At 41.2% G+C, this 22,120-nt stretch overlaps 1 long non-coding RNA gene across 1 annotated transcript; it reads right to left on the bottom strand.

Annotated features, from left to right (window-relative positions):
• Positions 1 to 1,724: 1,724 nt before the first annotated feature.
• LOC106948753 (uncharacterized) lies at positions 1,725 to 21,212 on the bottom strand. The gene is made up of 4 exons (XR_001425245.1): positions 21,047 to 21,212; positions 5,338 to 5,397; positions 2,645 to 2,762; positions 1,725 to 1,831 (listed from the first exon to the last, which is right to left on the bottom strand). It is a non-coding gene; the product is annotated as an uncharacterized LOC106948753 (long non-coding RNA).
• Positions 21,213 to 22,120: the final 908 nt, after the last annotated feature.

The following is a 22,120-nucleotide window of genomic DNA, read 5'->3' as shown; positions in this document are numbered from 1 at the left end:
GTTTTCTTTTCTCTCTTTACAGTTAGAGGACTGAATGCAAATATCAGCCACACTATTGAGATTTTTATTTGTTAAAAAAAAAAAAAAATGAGGACCATGTATTGTTTCACTGCCTTTTCAAAACGTGAAATCACAAAATGACATAACATGACAAAATGTGTGAAATTTCATGGGTTACGGTTATTTCTGCAAGACATATTTAGTTACTCCGTAGTCCAAAAAAGTAGCATTATAACATCACTGTAGGTACTTGCAGACATGAACACACACATTAAGTCATTCTCACTTACCCACACATACACACACACACAAAATAATTGAGATTCTTTCTCACAAGGACATGCAGAGCCTGCAGCAAGTGCTTAATTGCACAAGCTATCATTACACGGAAAATCAACAATTTTAAAAATACACCGAGCACCTTTCATCTTCACCCTCCTCTAATCGCACCAGTAAGAGCCGTCTGGAAGGGAGCTTGATGTAGTCAAACTATCTAAACAGCGCCAGCGGGTGCCTCGCAATCAGCACCACTGATGCAGATACTTTTGGACACGGCAGAGTGCCGCAACTCCGCCTCGCGCCTCTGCCATTCCTCTCGCCATCTCGTCTCCAGTGAGGAATCAGATGTGACCCCGTGTGCCATGTTTGCCTGTCTCGCCCGTAGTGAACAGCAGAGGAAATAATGGGCCAGAATTGCGCAAACCGACACAGATCTCTCGCCCGCCGTCGCGTTGGTCTGGGCTTTCCCTCTGAAAAGTGATTCTGGAGGCTGTTGTTGAAAGCGAGCCGTTACCCGCTTCTGTCTTTTTATAGCGGCAAGGATGCGCCTGTCACCCTTCATCCCGACTGAATCGCTGGTCTCAGCCCTTAGGGAAATGATATAATGAGGACCTCTATGTCCTCTCTTTGCCTCATTGCAACCGTAAACGCTTCACCAAGCCGGTGCTTTTGACCGGCTGAGGTGGAACTATCAGCCTGGAACAGAGTGCAGCAGTCCATCAGATCCGTGTAATGTGCCATCTGAATTTTCACAGCTTCTACTTTTGCTTTAACGCAGGTTTCATTTAAATCAGGCCTTCATGGATCTACTAGCATATTAGAATTTCATCAGTGGTTAGTTAATTTTGTTGTCTTCAATGGTGAAAGCCAATTGGGGCAAAAAAAAAGGAAAATCTATTTAGAATCAGTTTTTTTCTTTTGCTACTTCTAAATAATTGAGCAGTTCTGCTGAGTTTGTGTGTAGCAATTAGCAGAAACAAGCTTTGGGACCAAGTGGCATTCCAGGTCGAAGGTCAACTCACATTTGAGGCTGATGAACACACCCAACTCCCAATTTTCACACAGTGGCCCAACCTCTTAGCCTTATTATTGACAAATGCATAACAGCAATGTCAAGTGCTCAAGGGTGATCTTTTTTTGTTTTGTATTTTTTTTCTTTCTTTTTTTTTTCTTTCCCCTTTTCCTGATCCGGGACTCCCTGGAGTATGGTGCAGAAACATATTCTCTTCAAACAATCCCAATGACAGCCAAATAGGCTGCTTGTCGCTTGTAAAAAACCTTCTAATGATGTGAGTCAGGGGAGCGCCCCGCCTTGTTGTAGCAGACGACTCCCCTGTGTACGACAGAAAGCAGAAGAGGGGAAAAAAATAATAATCATGTTTCCCCCAAATCATTGCTCCTCGTGAAACCGACGACACCGGAGCATCTAAACAAACCTCTTCTCAGACGGTCTCGCTCCTGCTTTTCTGATCCGCTAAGTCAACATTCATTACAATAACCATTAATTTTCCATTTTCAAACAGCTTTTGCATGCAGTCGCAGACCGGAAAATCTATTGGAAAAAAAATTGGACATGATAGGTACATGAGTGGAAACAGGGGTTCTTGGTGGTGCCGTTGCCTCATGTTACTACGGAGGCAACGGTTCTGAGTCCCCCTGGCTCCCTCCTCGTCTTTCATATGAAAATTAGAACAAAGATGTTAGGAAGTTGGATGTTTGCTGTCTGGGGCTCAGGAAATATTTGGGGGGAAAGAAGGTAAAATCACCTTCATGTATCCCTAATGTGATTTCTTGTTAGAGATTGTAATCACAGCCACGACATGTTTGCACCTCTCAGGTTTGAAAATGCTGGCAGCTAATCTTGGATATGTGCGTTTTCGGAATGGTTCCCTCTCTGTATTTGTTAAAGGATTTTATTTCAGGATGTATGATTTGCTCTTATGATGATTTTCAAATTTATTTTGTAAGCAAACTCACAACAGTCTATGAAATTATGCGTGAAAGATGTGTGTTTTTTTTTATGTTTGTAATTTTACATGCTTAAGTTTTCTGGTAGAAGTGGGATAATAAACCCGGCGAGTTCATGGAAAGTTGACAAAACCAGATACTTTGCAAAATTTTCAAAAAACTAAAACCTACAGAGTAAACATTTCACAAACTGTTTCAATTAGTGGTAATCGTATCTTTAATCTAGGTTTGGCTTGTCTGATTCAGTTTTTAAACATGTCTAATGCTTACATATTTTTAAATATCTTAAAAAATAATTTAAAAAAGATACTGTTTTTGTGTTTCCACAAAAAGGAATTTATAAATCTTAAGCTGTGTCTCGAACCCATTATCCCATTTTGTAAAACTATAAACATACCTTTAGCTTAGCAGCAACAGGAAGCTTTGAAGAAGATTCTGACGTTAGCATTGTTAGCAGCTAATGGTTAGCCAGTTGCAGTCTCTTCTTCTCTCTTTCCTCCAGAGGACCTTAATTGCTGCAACAAAAATAGTTTAGAAGTGACTGTGTGCTTTTAAATGTTTGTAGATGACTTGTTTAGACATGCTAAACATGTTAATAAAAACCAATTTTGGCTAATAAAATAGTTTTTTTAATTAGTGGAAAGGCTAATAAAATTGGTTTTTATTAGCCAATTCTGTCAACGCAACAGCGCAACAACTAAAGCTACTACCTTTTATACTTTTAAGTAAGAAGAAACATAGATGTAAACATGTCAAAGTTAAAACATCTTGACATGCCAGACAATAAAAATAGCTGATTAACTATGTGAGACAGTCCTTCTTCCAAACACTGGACTACCTTGGACATCTTTTTTTTTTTAAAAATGTTTTTAAGATTAGCCAGTCTTTCTTTTTGTGGCAGCCCAGAAATGTATGTAGAAAGTTGTACTTTTTAGCAGAGCTCCTATCCAAATTGTGTCACAATTGACCCATTTGACTGCAACTTTGGCTTTTCTATGTCTAGTCAACAGAAACGTCCCTAAGAGGTTTACCTTGATGAAAACTATCTTGACTTGAAATACTGTGGGATTTAGTGTCACAAGATCCCATTTGCCTCGCCAACCAGTGATGTGATGAGGTTAAAATAATATTTTTAAATAGCCAAAACTTTTGAAGCACATTTCCTTTTTTCCGTTTTGAATTGTTCATAAAGTATTCATTTGCGCCGAGCATCATAGCTGAAGCCACAGTTACACGCTAACCCTTGTGAAAATGACCAAACAAATTTACAGGCTAATTAGAAAACCGGAGAGCGAACATAGATGATCCTTGATCTTAAGGGAGCAGGCCAAGTTCACAGTGAGATCACACAGCTTCCATTAAAAACAGATCTTCTTCATGTTCACCGAGCACATGACAGGGCGACCAACGAGAGCGCGGTGCAGGAGGCTCTGTGTCTTAATGCCAAGAAAGTGGGAGTGCTAACGGTTCCTGATTAGCTTCGTTTATCTCTAATTAATTACCTTTACCTAATTAGATGCTCTGTTTCTAGACATGGAGTCAAGTAGACTAGATTATTAGTGTGCTCATCGTGCCTTTATAAAGGGTTGAAATTAATGTTACGTGCAAAAGAATCCGCTGCTTTAATTGCACAGGTGTTGCCTTATGGCAACACTTCATCATCCGCCGGCTCCCCAGGATTATTAGCAGGGATTCTTACAAAGGGACTCCTCTGTGAACTGCACCGTCGCAGCAGCTCATTAGTTAGGCTTGTTATTGTATTATTTATTACGTTTGGCCTTCCCCCATTGCCCATATTGATTCATGGGTCCTGTTTTTTTTTTTTTTTAAACTCCTTCTCTTCCCGGTTGTCTGTTATTCCAAAGCCAGTTAGCGAGTTAATTTTCAAAGACCTAGAGCTATTTAAAAAAAAAGAAAAAGAAAAAAAGAAAGAATAGGAAAGAAAGAAAACGTGGAAGAGCATATTCTCACACTAATATCTCCTGTTTTAAAGATAAGCCCCCCCAATACATTTTTAAACAGCTTCCTGTGATAAACAAGAAAAACGCTCAAACTGAAAAAAGAGAAGAAATATGAGGGGAAATTAATTGGATTATAACTAACATTACATTAATAAAATAAAAACATTTAAATCCCTACAGTGGGTTTTTGGATATTGAAAAAAAAGAAAGATTTTCTATTAACTTTTAAGCTACAAAATAGCAATCCATTTTACATTCAAAGGTACCTTGAAGATAAGCTCAACATTTAGGACTGATAATCTTGTTTTACTTGTGTTTAATGAAGTGTTTGCCAGGGTTACTGACCTTGGCAAAAAAAAAAAAAAAAAAAAAAAAAAATTAGGCAAGAAAAAGTCAAACTTTGACTGAAAAAATAATGAAGCTGAGAGGGGCAGGATGTAACGGTTAACAACTGAAAATCCACTGGGCCTTTTCCCTGTTTAAAGCTGCTGAATTGATGGACAGCCTTTTTTTTCCTGAGTTTTAGTTGAGTTTTACTTGCTGCAGTCTTATTTAAAACAGTTGGTGCCAATATTAAGAAAAGTGTACTCTATTTCCTGCTGCCAGAATAGCAGAAGTGTATTGTAAAGGAAGTAAAAAAAAATAGTTTTTTCTTGAGTTTACTGCAGAATGATCCATCTGTTCCAAATTCAGCAGCGTTCCTCTACGAGTTCCTCCCCCGGGAATCCCAAAGTTCTGTACTGGTGGATCCTTCAAATGTCTGGAGACAGATCTGATTACACTCTCCTGGCTTTAGGCTCATTCATTTGTCAGATGCATCATTCACACTAGACACACAGGTGTACACTGATTGCAGAAGTTTAAGATCCAGAATTACAGATGGTTAGAAATGCAACTTGGAGCTTATCTGCTCTTTGTGGCATCGATAAATAAAGCTCAATTGGACGTAAACAGCTGCTGCAACCTGAAAGAAGTTTAGGATGAACTTTAGCTTCATCATGCAGAAGATAATCTTTTTTTAGGGAAGGGATCCGATTTTCTGTTGTTGCTCTTAAATTAGAATATTTGAAAATATTACAATAAAAAACCCACAAAAATAAAGAAAGTAATATCAATCCATCAGCTATACCTGTGTGTCTTTACTGGGTTGTGGGGTCCAGTGGTCATTGGTCAAGAAGCGGAGAACGTCCTGGACAGGACAAGAGAAAAACACATCGATAGAAATGAAGTGGCTCAGGCCATTTTTTCAAATAAGAATAGAATAATAAGTCATCATCCCACAGCAGGGACATTCAGATGCATTAGCACCAGTGTAACAGAACACCGAGGCATGTAGGTTCACAGACAGACGAAAATATGAAAATATATGAAAAACAACAAATTAGAAAAAATAATCTACTGTACAGTAAGGGCAAAATTTCAATATAAAATCAAAAATAGTGCATTCTGATCCAAAGGAAAAAACAGCTGAGCAGGATGGTTAGTTTTTTTTAATGTACAAAATATGTTCAACTCTGTCATTCTCCTTCCCTCGGCCTGCCAGTTTGCTCCCCTTCACAGCTGTTATCTATCACCTTATTCTCCACAGCTTGCATTCTTCATCAGCTGTCCCCATTTGCCCCATTTGCTTTTTCGTTTCCTCCTCTGCCTTGGTATTTAAGATCCTTCACTTCATTGGTGTGCACATTATTCAGTACTATCACAGTCTTCACCTCTGCTACTGTTCCTATGTTCCATGTTCCTGTGCATCACTATAAGGTTCTTTTTGTTATTCCTTTGGTTATACTTACTAAAAACTCATCTATATTTTGCAAACACTTGAGTCCTGCCAGCCTTCACATGCAATTTTGCTCTAAAATCTCAATCACAGTTCATTCTGGGTGTTCTCCTATTCACTTGGATTCCTCCTGTAGATTTTCAACCGGGTCAACCAGAGAACAGAAGAAGTTGTGAACGATGATGATTTTCTGCGTTGCTTTAGAATTGTAGTCTGTCTGTAGTTTCAGAAATGGCAGTGGAGGAAACGTACAAAGCTCTTTCAGCCAGTGTTGGACACGCTTCTAAATATTGCATTAACTTCAACAGCCGCCTCTCGCCACTTCTCACTTCATTGTTGATGATGGTTGTTCACAACACATGCAATTTCCAGTAAGTTTTTAAGTACCAAACTGGCTTATTACAAAAGTCACAGCCAAATTTTACCCAATATTGATTGGGTCAAATTTGAAACCAAAACCCAGTCCACACCTCCAGGAAGAAATCATTTCTCGATAATCCAGGGTCCAGACGCTTTGTGCGAAGAAAATGGCGTAAAAAGAGGGGCTGGGTTTTTACCAATTAACATATTAAGACTGTTACCTTTTTTAAATTTTTAATTTGTTTGACAAACACAAAGAAGAATATTGCTACCTTCCTAAAATAAGGTGGCATTTTTAGTAATTTTTTGGCAAAAGTGATTTGTTTATTTTTTTATTTTTGTTTTTTTTTTTTTGGCCAGATCATCTTTTGGAAAAAAAAAAATAACTTAGGCCACTGGCAATATGAAATATTTATTCCATGGAACTTAAGGTTTTGGGAAGAAAAAAGGAAAATGGCAAGTATGGAAAGGGTCTTTCCTCTTTATCCCCCCCTCAGTTCCATCATCCTTTTCTTTCTTTCCTCCAATTCCACATTACATTGTTTCAGAGAGAAGGGGAGAGGGGGGAGATGGAGGGGGCAAGGCTGACAGCTTGAGGAAGTCTGATGTCCTGGCACCTAAATAGCCCTGGCAAAGAAGTGCATGATGCAGTGAAGGGAGGAATGTGGAGGGAGAGGGAAAGACAGCCCGGGGGAAGCGCTCCGCTGGACGTGCATATGGTCCTCTCCTGGTCAGCTCCTCCACCGCTTCCTCCTTATCACTTATGGGCCCTCGCAACCTTGTCTTATGGCACCTTTGCCAATAAGAATGGGCAAGGCAACAGAAACCAAGCATGCTCAAGGCCGCTGACCTGGAAATGCGGCTCAACCTAGCAAGCCCACTCACTAACCCCTACTGGATTTGTATAGCCAGGAGAATGTACCTCCCCCCATCCACCCCTTCTTACCCATGAATACACTTCATATCACGCTCAGCTTCCTGGCAGTTATTGTTATTGTCCTCCAATGAATGTGGAAACGCTCAGTCTAAATATGTATACAAGCATGACAAGGCAGATTAAAACAACAATATCTCGTGAAGCATTTCGTCACGGTAACGTCAGGCATTAGCAGGAGCTGGGGTGAAAGCGTTAGAAGCCGTACCGTCCGTGTCTTCTTTAAAGTCCTCAGCTGTAATCGTCTTTGGTGGGCTTTGACGGGTATCTAGATAGATCTCCACCACTTCTCTCTGTACTCACTTCAGGATATAGCACGTTAAAAGCAGCTTCTAGATTTCAGATTTCTCCCCAGCAAACGCCGATCATCCCTGACATTTTCTTTCGGTGAAAGAAAAACAAAAGCTTCTCCGATCAACGCTAATAAATGACTGGAATTAGCAAAGATGATGTGACACCGTCTGTCATCAGCCATTACAAATCAATGGCCCCTCCAGTTGCGCGGGCTAATTCCCAGCGGCCTAACTTCTTTAAGAGTACGGCAGGTGTTTTTTAATACGCGATGAAAGGCTGCGCTTCATGAAACGTGAGGGACATGTGACGATTCGAATGCGGCCAGGAGCTGCTTGTCGAGACGAGACAGGGAATCAAGCGTCACTTTCCAGAAGCGATGGTGTGGGCTTTAAACTGAAGTATCTTAACTTGTGTCACGTTTAGGAACAATTAGAGTCCGTTTGATGTTCGATGGGAGAGAAGGCTGCTCATTTTAGACGTTTAGCATTTCAAGTACGCTGACATATTCCACTTGAGACAAACGGGCTGCATCCGCTGATAGTGTAATGACAGACATTGCTTTAGCTTGTCTTACACTTGCGTTGTAATCAAGTATAAAACGTGTAACAGTGACCTAAATCAGCTCCATACTGTGGATTGATGCGTCTCCTTTCATCCTATTATGTTACACACACACGCGACAGCATGGCACTGGTTTGAAGTCAGATGTCTTCATGCTGTTATTTGCTTAATCTCTTCTATCAGTCAGGCGTAACATTATGACCACCGACGACAAGTGAAGTGAAAAGCGCTGATTCTGTTTTCATTATGGCACCTGTTAGTGGTTGGGCAGCTAAATTAATATTTTGTCCTAAAACAATGTGTTCCCAAAGTTGGGGTTGAGAATATCCAAGTCTTCAAGTACTCTTCAGAAATTAAGTTAAATAGCAGAAATGACAAAAAGAAGGCATGTGCATTTTAGAAATGTTGTAAAAGATACAAAGCAGGGCTTGAAAAGCAAATAAAAGCAGTAAACCGCTGTTGATGCTGATGGAGCTTTCATTGAACCACTCAGACTCAGTAGTGAGTCATGACCCTCGTATTTTGATTTTGTCAGGCTGAAGATAGAAGATTTGGTAACTACTGTGTTCACAGAGTGTTTTGAAATCGGACAAATTGTGACGAGAGGGTCAGAGCATCGCGAAACCTCTGGCTAATGGGTTCCTGGTCCACAGGTAATGCACGTTTTGGTGCTTGACTAATCAACTAATGCATTGTGTGCTAGCTTGTAAAATATCAACAAATGAAAATCTCAAAGTAGATTAACAATATGTGAAACAGAAATTCAAAAGCTTTTTTTTTTGTTTGTTTGTTTTTTTTGTTCTTTGATTAGCTCTAATTCAAAATCTAAAATACAGAAGACAAGTCAACCTTGGTCTGGACTTTTATTCACTGGTTACAGTTTCTTCAATATCAAAACAGATTTTAATATTTGAGGACTCACTATTCTGAGTAAATGTGAATCCTCCTAAAGCACAGAATCAACAAAAAGACCAGTTAAAGCTAAACTAGACTTTTTCCTTCAATGACAGTAGGACAAAAGTGATAAGGTGTCATATGTAACTGACGTCCTTTTAGACTAACCAATCTGTATCTCCCTCTACTGACCATGAGATCCACTCCACACCACTGCTTTGGTTTCACAAGGTTACTTAGATCTTCTAAATATAAGGCTGCTTGGCAGTAAAACTAGAGTTTTTGCTGAGGTCCAGCCCTTTCGTTTAGACATCAACAGTGATCCAGGTTTCTGACAGAGGCACTGTTTGAAACCTGGTCGCAGAATGAAACCTTTCGGAAACACTCTCCGTGGAGGTGGGTGGTACTCCGCAGGTATGAAAGTACACATGTACAGAACGCGTGGTTCCTGGGTTTGTTCTACGGATCCACTGGCAGATAAAAAAAAAACAATGGTGGATAGCACTGTGCTGTGCTACTTAAACTGTTCAGTTTAACACAACTTCTGATAATGAATGAGCAATTGGTTTATCGGAGATGGGTTGCTGTTCTCTAAATGAGCTGAATGCTGACAGTAAGAAGCACATGCGCGTTTCAATGACATGCTAAAACTACAGCACCATGTAGTGGCCTGGCATAACAACTGCAGCTAACTCCAGGGGTCTTGGTGGTGTCGTCTAAACGTGGACGTTTTCCCCAATCAGCATCCAAAACTACTGTCAGTTTCCAGACAGCGGTCTCATATAAACATAGCCTAAACTGTGCTGGCCTAATTTCCCGTGTGAACCCGCCTTCCAACATAGTACTTACTAAAGAGCTCACATGTCCACAAGGTCTCGTCAAAGATCTGGTCAGGTCTTGACAATTTGGTCTGATTTAGAAAAAGACAAGCCAACCAAATATTGGGCAGGTGGTCATTTTCTTATGCCTGATTTGTGTTTCTTTATCTTACTGAAATCATCAAAAAGTTAGCTGAAGGCCCTCTGTGAGGCAAAGGTCACTCAGATAAAAGCAAAGAGATAACAGCATCCTCCTGCTTCTCATGCCGTTTCTTTGGAAGAAGTGCAGCAGCGCGACTCACACTCCCTCTCTCCCTGACACACTCCCGCCGCACTGCTGTCCTCAGCATCTCCATGGGGCGGTGACTAATTGCCCCCGTAAATCACTGCGCGGGCCTCGCGATCCTCCGTTTATTTTTCCTGACAGTAATTTAGTGCTTGCTCTTTTACACACTTGTCATCGCGTGTTTTTCCTCACATTAGAGGCTGGTGGAAAAAGGACGGTAATTAACGGCGCGACGGACGCTCACCATGGCTCTTTCATCATGGTGTGATAATTGTGCTCCTTGTCTGTCACGGTAACCTCTCAGTTTCCCCTGGAACTTCCTCCGTGCTATTTGTCAACCCCCGAGAAATGGGGAGGATTCGCGGGGCTCTGGCTGCGATTCCGCTCGCCTTGCTACCGGTTTTCCTATTTGTATCAAGGCAGGGTCATTTATATTTCGCGGAAAACTTGTCAGAGATATTAGCTCTATCCTGCACAAGAAGATAAAAGATATATGGTAAACACACCTGAGTGCTTGATAGCTGAGGAGTTCTACGACCTCCTCCGCTTTTTTGTTTCCCTGGAATTTTTTATTCTGTGGAGGAGGGGGGCAAGAAAGGGAGGAGCGGCGGCCGCAGAGGACTCGGCAGGGACAGCCTAATAAACAGTTCTTGTGCTCGTAGTGCTGAGATGCAAAAGCCAGGGCAGTTGGGATGTGCAGAACAGCTGAGACTATAGAAACCCCATTCAAAGAGCTAATCTATTTACAGGAGAGCCCAGTTCACGCCTCTCCTTAGAATTTGCAGAGGGATAATGCAGCATGTATGCTGTACAAGATGTCATATTCTATTTTTATCAGCTGTGGGCAGGTGATTCACTGTCTGCCTTGTTATCCTCTGCTGTTCCATGCTGGAGATGCACAGTATCCATCACCCATAACCTGCACCCCAGAGGTTAAGTCATCAATAACTTTGGAGCTGAAAATATTGCAGAGGACTTGCAGGTTTGCGTAAGGCTGTCTACGTCCCGTGCAGCGTCTACCCCCCAGTCCCCTCCCACCACTGCCTGCACCCCTTTCTCTCAACTTCTCTGGGATTCTTCTTCGTTTTTTTTTTTTTTTTAATATCTTTATTCTCCTGTCACAGACAGGGGCTAATGGGATGTGTGGTCAAGATTTCAGGATCCATCACTGGCTTGCTGAAGAATTAGCATGGGCCCCATGCATCACCTGCCAGAGCTGTCAGGCCTGCTGTCTACCGTGCTTCATTATAGCGCTGGCACTGTTCTGCTCATCTCCCCTCTGTGCTGGCTGCTCCCGAGCCTGAAACCCAAGATGGTTGGAGAGGGGTGTGGGTGGGCGGAGGGGATAAAAGGACCCCACCACGCCCCTCAATGTCAGCCCTGGACACCAGCCTCTAAATTGGGCTACACTGTCGTTCTTTAGGAAATTAGGCAGAAGAGTGGACAAAGTCGGGACTGCTGAGGATGCTGCCCCCCTCCCTCCTCTTATCCGTTCACTCCTCCCTCTCTCTCTCTGTGACATAACAGGAAGCACCTTCTTCGTCTTCTTTTTTTTAAAGTTTACCTGTAAAAAGTCTTTAACAACTATTACAGCAATTAAGTAGCATTTGGCCCCTGTCGTGCTCCAGGAAGTGTTTGATTACTCATGTTCCTGTGGTTGAGAGTGTGTGCTCTCGTTTTTTGGTGACTCTAACCCCCTAGTGCCTCATTCGGAGCCCAGACCAAGAAAAAAAAAGAAAAAAAAACCCTCGAGAGCTATCCTTTATGTCTCCTCTGCAGCACAGATTAGACCGGCGGTGCTAAGAAGGTCACGGTGAAAACGAAGAGAGCAAAGCAGGACTACAGCTGGGGACCCTGCCCCGGTCCTTTCCCTTTCCCTTTCCCTCTTATTAGCAAATCAAAGCTGCCTCCAGAAAGATTCACACTCCTCACCTGATTTTGTCCTTTTCCGCTAATCACATAGCCACTTTGCCTTGACTGACAGTTTTCTTTATAATTGGACCATGATCTGGCAAGGATCTAATAACCAGAAAATCCCCTCTGAGGGTCCGCCAGGCTTGGACGACCTGTCTCCATACACATACACACACACACATACACACGCACACACGCACACACACACACATACACACACACTCTCTCGCACAGATCCTCCACCATCCCCCTAACACCATCTGCAGAGGGCCGTTGCCATGCCACACTGTTTGTGCACGACAGCGGCGAACTAATCTTAACGTTCAATAATGGTGTGAATATTCAATGAGCAGCTCAGGCAGAGGATCCACAGTAGCGCACTCTAATTACTGTTCATTTGCCAGAGTATCAAAGCCTAATTACTGTTCATCTTAAAGCTCTAGAGAGAAGGGAGGAGAGTCAAGGCAGGGTTAGAGGAAGATGCCCTCCAGAGATCAGTCAGTCAGTCTTTACCCGTCTCCTTTCACCGTCTCTCTCCTCCTGCAGCCACTTCATTGTTCTTGAACGTCTACACATATTCTTCTCTCTCTCTCTCTCTTTTTAAACCAATGCACCAAGCAAGCAAACATTCCAAGTTTTCTTCAAACAAACACGTTAATCAATCACAGAGACAGCTTAGAGGAGAGAAAAAAGGGACGACATGAGACGGGGTCCATAATCCCGAGCTTATTGTTTCGTTTCTCTCCCTTTATCTGTTTAATGTGTTTTGGGTAAATATCAGACAAGAGGAGGGAGGGGACCGCCGTCGTCGCGGTGTCTTTGCCGTCATCAGAAGAAAGCTCACTTCTCCCCCCCCCTCCCCGCCTTCTCCCCTCTCTCTCACCTAATCCTGACAGAAGCCACCACCGTCACTGTCTGCCACCCGTTTGACAGTTTCTGTCACCAATTAGCAGCTAAATCAGCATCTCCCCCAAACAAGAAGAACCACGCAATTTATACGTCTATTATTTAGCGCTTGTCTAAGTGGGTACCTTTCTCTTTTCATTCACATTAGAAAGCAGACAACTGCGATGGCGGCGTCGGCGGCGGCCCTTTCTCAGATCTGCGTCGTGCGCGAGGCCCTGGCGGCCGGGGAATAAACCGTCCCGTCCTCTCCTATCAGGAAGTTTGTCCCGGGAATTGTCCGCCCCTTGTGCTCTGCCAAATTTACAAGCCACGGACAGCCCCTTTAATGAGGCACGCCAAGCTGTTCGCCGGCTTTCCCCCATGATAGGATGTTAAATGAAAAGCTGCGTGGAACGTGCGTGGTTTATTATCATTCAATCTGCTTGGGACCGCAAACCGGTCATTATCCCGCCATTATTTTCCTTGATTTACAATCGCCGGGCGGAGGAGGCGATCCCGCGGCTTGTTCTCCCCTCGGTGGGACGGATGGGAACCAGCTTGAAAATTTGCATTTACATGATCCGGCTGAGCAGCTTATTAGGGCTGGATATTTATTTTCCACTTAAACCCATGTTTGATTACACTTTATTAAAGGATAAGGAAGCGCCGAGCTGGCTGGGACTCACCCAATCCTGCCCGGTGGTTTCTCTGGGATTTAGGGTGATAAAAAAAATGAGGAGGACAAAATATAAGAATTACTCTGCAGTTACTAACAAAGACACAGATGAGGATGATTTGCACAAAGAGAGCAAGGAAATGAATAGTGGAAAATGATGCCAGTCCCCTCAGCAGAGGTAAATAGTTTTCAGCAGCAGAGAAGATAATCTTACAGGGTAACAAAGAGCTTTAAAAGTAATATTCACATCAGACAGATGTTTTTTGTCAGGGCAGATAAATATTTCTCCCCTTCTGACCAACAGAATCCAGACAGAGGAAATATTTCCATGTATAAATGTCTTATAGAACCAGAAACTAACACAAAGGAGCAAGATGTTGAAATCCATCAACCAACAATATTTATGCCCATAGAACCCTTCCACATGTTTTGTTACATCTAGAAACTTAAATATATGTTGATTAGTGGTGGGACTTGTTTAAAATTTTAGAAATAAGCAACATTTTCAATTCAAAAACCCATTTTATTATTGAATAAACAGACATATGAGCTCAAGAACAAATGTGTTAATTGTTTTAATCTGTTATTAGAGTTTTTCAACAATGTGATTTGTGCAAAGTGATATTCTACCCATTCAGCTTTCCAAAGTTTCAGGAATTCCTGATCATTCATGGAACTTCTCTAGAAATGTGGACTCTGGATGCCGACATTAGCGTTGGAGACGCCTGGCTGCTGCTACATGGTTAGCATTGAGATGCTCTTTTAGGTTTGAGTACCTACACTGATAGGCTAACTCCTTGTAGCACAACTTGAACAGAACAATAGTCTTTTCCAGCGTCCCATCAGATTGGTTTTTGGAAGGAAAATTTAAATCCCAGCAGGCCAAGAGAAGCAGTTTCATCGTCCATCACTGTTTCATGCAGATGCCACGTGTGCGTCAGGTTTATGGGCGTACCAGAAACCTGTGAACAAAAAGGCTCACAGGTTTCTGGATTTTTGTAAGTAAAAAATAAAAAAAAATAGATATTTATGTCATAATTTTTTAATGCATTAATATCTGTAACTAGTTAAAATTAATGTCTTAAAGTCCCAGCTCTACAACTAATACACTTCCTGTAATCACCTCAATATTGAGTATGTTGAGTAGTTTAGTTTAGTATAATTTTCTGCAACTAGAGTCATCATTAAACAAAGCAAAAATTGCTTCTTATTTTCCAATAACTGAGGTAGTTAGACAAAATCTTTCAGACTTAATTTTATGCTTGCCATGTTGCCTGAACTTAGAAACGGCACAGCCGGGATGTGGTTGAGTAAAGCAAAACAAATACGTTTTAGTTGCATGCTCAGCTTCATATCCACTCTATCCACAGGCAACAAAAGGTCTCCACTGGTCCCAGTGAAACTTCATGAAAATAAAATTAAGTTTTCCCACTACAGTCACATCCGTTCTATCAGCAAAAACTCTTGTCTGCTGCAATCAGCTTTAAGTCTTTTAAAAAATCCTATAACAATGCATCAAACTTAGGGTGAGAGGTAAACCAAACAATCACAGACACCTACAGGTTATTGAACAACTATTGACTATGATCATAGTGTAAATGAGAGCAGTCTCACCTGACAGGACGTATGGGAATATGAAACAAATGAGTATGTCAACCAAAGCAAAAATGGAAAAGAGACTACCAGCTGTAATTGCTTATGGACATTTGCTTTAAGCCAGGTGATGTTACACTTGACTTAATCAATATTTGCCTTAAAAAGCCATTCATAACAAAGTCACCATTGATGAATAAGTCATAACAGAAGCTGGATCTCTGGTGTAAAGCTAAAGGTCATGATCTGGGGTCGAGGGACGAGGGGTGGGGGTGAACTTCTGTCGAGATGGCTGCTCATTTTAGGAAGCTCAGGATGAAACAATGAGTTCATTTACAGCTGAGCTCTGTTCAGCCTCAGAGCAGAGATTACAGCTGGAGCTCAGGCTAAACGCACCAGGCCGACCAGAACTTTACATTCACTCATCATTAGCATGAATGTTATATTCCTAATGGGCTTTTAGAGATTTACCTAAAACATTCATTTTCTGGAGGTGGAATACAGCTTACATATTATTATACAAGGAGATTGGTCAGGAACATATGATGGCATATTACATAGAAAGAAATAGAAGGAGTAAAAAACTAAGACATTTATAGATTTTAGAAATGTTCTAGAAAATCCAAGTACATTTCTAAACTACAAAAGTCAAAAAGTTTCTTGAAAAAAACTAGGAAAAGTTTAGAATAATCTCAAATCTTAGTTTCAAAAGTTAAAAATTCGACTATTGAGACACATAAATTCTATAGTTTTTCAGAGAAATTTTCTGATAATCTAAAAATTAGATTTTTTCCCCCCTCATAAAATTTCTACTTTTAAAGCCCAGAAAATCAGTTTTTTCTATAAAATTTCTGAGATTAATCTAAAAATTTGTGAGCTTTTTCCCCATAAATGTTTGACTTTCCAAGTTCAGAAATTTCCAAGTTTTTTTCGACAATATGGCTGAATTTATGGCAGAAATTTGTTCCTTTTTTTCTACCTACTATGGCCCTAACACACCATCATAGGAACCACAGAAGCTTTAGACAGTATTAAACTGAAAGATGTTGCAGCACCAGAGACAGTGAAATCACTTTTACGTCAATAAAACTGTCAACCACAACTCAAATTTGCATCTTCCCACAAGGCCAAGCCAGAAGCATTCTGGGAAAAGTTTCATGGTCACAAAAGGCAAATATTGAGATTTTTGGCTACATTGACATATATGTTTAGAGGACTCAAGGTGAGACTTTAAAAAGTACATCCAGAAATATTATTGAAGTAAGAGTAGTGATACTTCATAATATTACTCAAGTAAAAGATAAAAGTAGTGGCACTAAAACTAGTACAAATGTTTAAAAAAAACTTAACTCAATGAGCAAATATAACTAGTCATTGGAAAAAACACAAATCATTTTCTTGTGTGTGTGTTTTTGTGTATGTTGACTCCATTTACATATGGGTTTTTTTCCAATACTTCCCCAAGGAGATCCAACATGGCCGCTCTGCCAAGACCTCTTGCCACTTCTTTGCCCCCACCTCCAATGTAAAAAATGTTTATATCCGCCACTGTAAAACTCCTCTTTTCTGACTCACAGTGTCTATAAGTGCTGCATGTTGTCCACTGTGCACCACGAGCACACACAAGACAATGCAGAGGTGAGCCCTTGGCCTGGAGTGCCCCTCATTTAAGACGATCGACAAAATCAATAAAGTGAAGTATGTTTCCTCGCTCTTTTGGCAGTGTTCCTGCTCCTGAAGCATTCCCTGAAGTAACCTACTCCAGCTGAGTTCTATTACTGCTGCTCTTCCCCCACGTGTATACACCCTCAACCACTCTGTCTTCCCCTCAGCTAAAGAAAAATCCAGCAGCACAAACTGCACACAGTTTTAGTGCTTATCTGAGCAGTAAAGCACAAGCCAAGACAGGCAGGATGGAGTCTCATTTCACTGCAATGTTGGAAACTCATGTTGAGTTATTTTTACAAATCACCATGTTTAAACCAATTACTTGGGTTTTGATTAACATTTTATGTCTTTTATCTGAAATCAGATTGATTTTGGCATATTTGTAATGATGCAGGAAGACTCATTATATGCGGTTGATCATGTTTGCCAACCTACTTTGGAAAAGAACACAAAAAAAATAGCCACACTAAAACCAATATTTTGAAGTGAAATATTGTAATAAAAAATCCACACACAAAGTAAACACTGGAGTAATAAATGAATGCAATGCATCACTTGCTACAATAGGAGCCACATGCAGTTATAGTTATTGAATTGAATTCCAGTATTGGAAATTTTACCAGTAATTTAGAGTCTAATTTACTTTAAAGGGCCAACAGTCTCAAACTGTGGAGCCACTGCTGACACTTGGTTTGGAGTCTGGAGTTCTCAGAAGCAAAGCTGAGCAGCAACAAAATAAATTTACTTGAGTGCTGTACAGAAGTACAGTTTGAGAATTTATACTTGAGTAGAATTTCTTGGGGAAACTTAATACATTCACTCCACTACATATTAACAATAAATCATACTTTTTACTTCACTACATCGCTCGTTACTTGCTACGTCCGTTGGCCTGGTTTGTGTAGTTTGTGTTTATGTTGTTCCACCAGCATATGATAACATTACACACTACAACCCCATGCAGTAGGTGGCGATATGCAGCTTACACCAGATTGGAGAAAAAGAATCATTTTTTTTGTCCTGCTATTAAATGAACAATGCTTGAAACTATAAAGTGTAAAGTGTCTGAGCATCAGTGAAAGCTAGAAAAAATATGACTAATACATTATTATTGATGATAATCTGTCCAAATTAGAGGAAATTTTCCTAACTATTCCTGATTACATTCAAGCTTCTAAATTTTAAGTACTTTAGTATTTTTGAAAGCCATGACTTAAGTCCATGACTTGGACTTAAGTAATAAGTAATGTTGACTGATGTGAAACTGATGAGCACAAACAGTGCAAAACATACGTTGTTCAGCTCCGTTGAAGCAGAGATGAGTCAAAACAACTACTGGCCTGTGAATGACATTAAACTCAAGCTTTTAAGACTCATGTCCACAAGAACTGTGAGGCTCATAGCCAAAACATTTTGATTCTGTTTCTCACGTTTGTGCTTTTTGTGTTTGTAGTAAAAGGTGGTGTATAGATTATGAAGTAAATCTGCACACCAGAGCTGTAAGAGCTGGATAAAAAGTACAACCTTATCATTAGTGCTTTATTTTTTATTAATTTAATAGTAATTGCAGTCCTCTGTCAGCGTATCTATATGAGTAATTTCTGCAGATGACTTTGGATTACAGAACCGGAGGTGCGTTGACAACTCAATCACAAGAGTTTTCCCAAACAAACTGAGGCCAGGACAGTCAAGTAGCAGTATCCTGGAAAAGCCGTCTAACTATTTGCTCTAATACAAACACTTTGAGGTGTGAAAGATGAGGGGGAAGCAAAGCTGGAGTCTGCAAGGTCAAATCTTTGGGTTCATGGACCCCGAGGAGGTAAATTGATTGTTGAGTGTTAGGGGAAGGCGTTTAACTGCTGACAGACAAACTCTGGGCCTTCAGGGCAACGCAGGCAACGCATTGCTTGACATCATTTCCACCGGCCTGTGTTCTACAATCCTCCACTGTTCGAAGGGGCAAGCCCCTCTGCTTCTGGTACAATTAACCCATTAAGGGGAGGCCTTTCATTCACAGGTGATTCTCTACTCCCTTGCGAACCTCAATAAGACGGTTCTGATCGAAGGAACCGTGGCCTACAGACATGTGTGGATAAGCTCTGTGGAAAAAAATAAATAAGTAAAAAATGGACGAAATTTCATCAGACAGCGGAAGCACGACGCCGGCGCATATTGTTTAACTCAACATCGGGTGCACAGCGCATCCCATTACTTAACAAAAACCCCATTGTTTCCGGTGTGTATACGTCTGGTGCAGCCGACGATAAAAATAAATGACTCCTACCCTCAGTGAAAAACATAAAAGTATTTAAAAATTGACCCCTGGGGTCTGCTTTGTCTGTGGCTGGAGGCATTATTATACCCCGGTTGTCACAAAGTACCCCCTCAGGTCATTACTCCTGGGCAGCCACAGACCCTTTGGCAGACAGAAGCTCCATTATCTGGGACACGGCGAAGGCGTGAGCATAGCAAAGAGGAGAGGGGAACGAGGGGAGCTCACTGGCCCCAGATCTGAGGAAACAAATGCAGCGGGAGATGGCACCGTTAGGATGTGATGTTTTCTGGGGCTTCGCCCGGTCCTGGAAGCGGCCCATTTGGGACAGGTTCTACTGGTAGCTGGCACAAGCTGGCAGAGAAATAACTGAGGCAATCAGGAACATAATTGTATATTTTTTCATCTGCTTTTCATTTGATGCATATATTCTCTTTGGTTAAATTGTTTTCTTTTTTTCTTTTCTTTTTTTTACTTCTTGCCAGTTCCAGCCCATTGGAGTGCAGATGAGAGCGATGTGCTTTTGTGTATTAAAATCAAAGCAAAAAAGTCATTGTAAAATGCATCAGCGCTATGAATCTGAGGCCAACTAAAGAAGTGTGTCAAGGCAGCCAGCCATCACTGTACATAGTTAATGATTAATGTTCAAAGTACAGCAACTAGTCAGAATTTAACAGGGGGGATACAGCGGTGCTGACCCTGGTTGTTTGACTAGGAAATAACTGTAATCATGAATCTAGCAAACAAGAAACAGAACTCTTCTCAGCTTTGCAGGGTGAACTACTATTATGCCATAAAGAAAACAGAATGTCTGAGTTTATTACACAAAAAAAGCATTATTAGAGCAAAGTACTGAGAAGTTCATCTGGTTTTCTAACCTCAAACCTGACCATAAGGTTGACCTGATAGAGTTTTACCATATTGAACTTCCTCCATAGAGTGGCAGGACTCGGCCATAAGCCTCTCCAACTTTGAACTTCATTCAAAGTTGACAGTTGACACGTGGTTAAGGTGAGAGCTGTAACCGTGCCACTGCGTTTTCTGCAGACAGCCTCCTTTCTAGACATCAATTTTCTAAGTTCCATCCAGGAGGTTTTAACTGTTTGACAGCTTCTTTATTTGGCCTCAGATTCATATCGCTTGAGTCTCCGGTGGACTCAAGAGATAGATACTGGATGTGGATATTTCCACATAAAACACAGAAACAAACTTCTTACCAATCACACAACACTTCGCACAGAGCTCTGTTGATAAGCTCAACCCAGGGCTGGTGTCACGTTCCTCTCTGCGAACAAAATGACACCATTTTCACCATATGTCTATGTTAAGGAGCACCAATGACAGTACTTCAGTATGTGAGAACCTTTAGAGTTAAGTAGAGGAAATCCGTTATTTGATACCAATGCTCATCTCATCAAAAGAAGATTCAAAGGAAGACCCAGGGCTCAGTAGAAGGATTGTCTGCCCAGCACACTGGACCCCTCCCACTTGGTAGTACTATAGGATGTCCCACAGTAAGTGGGAATTATAAATGTTAGTTTATAAATCACTAAATGCACCAAAACACATTAAAGATCTGCTGATGCTGTATCAACCTTCCAGACCTCTCAGGTCTTCTGGTTCTGCTCTGCATCCCCAGAACCAGAACCAACGTTTTTCAAAGCAATAAACTTTTCTTATGTTTTTATGATGTATAGCACCTTGAACTGCCTTGTTGTTGAAATATTCAAAGTATAGCAAACGAGAAATAGTCTAATGATAAAACATGATCAGTTTTGAAGTCGGTAAAATGAATCTACTCCTGTGGAGTCAAACCTGTTGTGGAGTACATGCAAATTCTTTGGTATGATCTGTGAGAAATCTGAAAAGTCGACTGCAGACGTTTCTGTAATTACTCATTCATTACCTCTTAGCCTTGAAGACAGCTGAACCAGCATGCATTGGGCCCTCGCTGAATTTTGCTCCTCTGTTCCAGGGAATCTCGTGCGCACGTCAGACCGCCAATCAAACATGACAGCTATTTACACTCGCTGGGCGAGATGAAAGCTCGGGAGTCTATCACTCAGGCCCCTGTTCACCTAAGAGAACGAAACAAAGACAGACAAAGCAGGAAAAAAGGCGGCCTGTAAAGTTTCAGATATCGAGGCTGTCTCGGATGCTTTCTGTCTGACGTGCGTGCACACTCACATGCCCCGTGCACGGTGGCGGGGTGTGTGCGTGTTCAGGCTTCCAGCGGAAGCACAGACATGCCGTTACAATGCTGCAGCAACGGCGCTTTGATGTTCAAGGTGCTGCGTCTGTTGTGCACGTCTGTCCTCTCAAATCATCTCTTGCACCGAGAGTAAAACATGGAAACAAAGGCAAGCAACATATTCAGAGGTGTCAGTTTGTTAGACGACGGTGGCATATAAAGTAGCTTCGCTCAGTGAAAGTTACAGGACAGGCTAATTGACAATTGCTGCTTCAAAGGGTGAGAGGTTAGAGGCAGAAGGAGGCGCTCACGCCATCGAGAGATATCAGGCACAAATGATATTAATCAGACTAAATGTGTAGCTTCAAACTTTCAGTTTACAATTTAGGGAACCTGAGCAATCTACATAAATTCAAATAAAGCATGGCTCTGTTTGTATGTGCAATTTTGTGTCTAGTATTCTGTTAACGCAACAGTGAACTCTGGTCCACACATTGACGAATTTAGGTGTATCAGTATGCCAGGTGGTGTACATGCACATGGATGCAGGGTTTTTGGAGGACATTTTTTGAAACCAGGTTCTAGAATGGATACATTTTGGAGCATCGGTTTCATATTCAAACTACGACGTCGAAACTCCATCTATTTCTTACAATGGCATATTAGGGTCATTTTAAATAAAAAGCCAAAAAAAGGTTCTAGAAAAAAACAAAGCAGTTTCTGAGTTTGAAAAGTCAAAACTGTGCTAGAAAAAACTCAAATTTTGAGATTCATCTCAGAAATGTTCTA

The sequence above is a fragment of the Poecilia latipinna genome, unplaced genomic scaffold (assembly GCF_001443285.1).
Source record: "Poecilia latipinna isolate Pla-1442-1.1 unplaced genomic scaffold, P_latipinna-1.0 Scaffold306, whole genome shotgun sequence".
Lineage (NCBI taxonomy): Eukaryota > Metazoa > Chordata > Actinopteri > Cyprinodontiformes > Poeciliidae > Poecilia > Poecilia latipinna.
Note: the sequence above shows the minus strand (reverse complement) of the source record. Positions and strands in the feature narration are given on the sequence as shown.